At 40.4% G+C, this 1,380-nt stretch overlaps 1 pseudogene; it reads right to left on the bottom strand.

Annotated features, from left to right (window-relative positions):
- Positions 1 to 798: 798 nt before the first annotated feature.
- Positions 799 to 1,159, bottom strand: LOC117797389 (annotated as a pseudogene).
- Between the last annotated feature and the right edge of the window lie 221 nt (positions 1,160 to 1,380).

Raw genomic sequence — 1,380 nt, 5'->3', positions numbered from 1 at the left:
ATTACAGATGATTGGGTATTCTTCAGCCACCTGAATGAGAAGTTAGACAGATACTAATACAGTCAACATATTCTCTCCCTGTTCTTTCAATATTCAACATCCACAATTTCTCACATGTATCACATATTTCTCAGTAAAAATAGTCAGCGTTTCAGAGCTTACTATGTGTCAAATGTAGTTCTGGGTGCTTTTATGGATTATCTCCCTTAATCATCACAACAGCCCAATGAGTAAGTACTATTATTACCTACTTTTTACAGATTATTAAATTGAGACCTAGAGAGTTAAATAACTTACCCAAAGTTATGCAGATGGTGAGTGGTGAAACAGTTATGTACGTGAATGATCTACTTTCAGAATCTTTACCCTTAATCGCTAACATATATCATTACCAAATCCTATTATTCTTTTTTTCTTTTCTTTTTCCACACATAAGTGCTTTGTTAAATTCAACTGTAGACTGACACGCACATAAAATGCTGTGAAAGGAGTGACAGCTTCAGGCCATAGGGAGCGACTAGTAGCCTCCATAACCTTGTATGATCTCTGAAATTGCTTGGAAAATAATCAGTGAGCCAGTGGTGAAAATAATAATGAACATAATGATCAGAAAGAGGCCTAAGGGGCGCCTGGGTGGCGCAGTCGTTAAGCATCTGCCTTCAGCTCAGAGCGTGATCCTGGCATTCCGGGATCAAGCCCCACATCAGGCTCCTCCGCTGGAAGCCTGCTTCTTCCTCTCCCACTCCCCTTGCTTGTGTTCTCTCCCTGGCTGTCTCTGTCAAATAAATAAATAAAATCTTAAAAAAAAGAAAGAAAGAGGCCTAAGACCAAGGCCCAGATGTTCAGACACTTGGTGGTGGAGGCATAGGCCTGGGCCCCAATCATATCACCCACCATCTTCCAATCCCTAGACTTCATGGAGTAGGCCAATGCCACAAAGCCCAGGCAGCACAAGTTCATGAAGATTGTGCTGAACAGGGACCAGATGATGTGGCTGGGCACAAACATCTCACTGTGGATGTTGATCATGGTGGTTATCAAAGGAGCCCAGCTCTGGTGTGTCCCAAGTACAACCACCTCATGCTCCTCCTTGAGCAACTCATAGGTTGGAGATTTGGGTTTGGGCACCAGGGAAGAAGGGCTGGGAATTGGGGTTCATGGTGTGAGATGGAACAGCTGTTATTTTTTTTTCTTTAAATAGCTTTCTAAGCTGACCAAATTTCATTAATTGATGAACAGTCCAATGTTTTAATCCTTTAGAATTGTTTATATTAAATTTTTACTTTATTCCCAATAATCATTCATTTTCATAGAAAAAGGACTAGCAAAACATAAATAAAGTAGAAGTAAAAGTTTCTCCATAATCTAACCAATGCTACT

This window comes from Ailuropoda melanoleuca, chromosome X, assembly GCF_002007445.2.
Source record: "Ailuropoda melanoleuca isolate Jingjing chromosome X, ASM200744v2, whole genome shotgun sequence".
Classification (NCBI taxonomy): Eukaryota; Metazoa; Chordata; class Mammalia; order Carnivora; family Ursidae; genus Ailuropoda; species Ailuropoda melanoleuca.
This window is presented reverse-complemented; position numbering and strand designations above follow the sequence as displayed.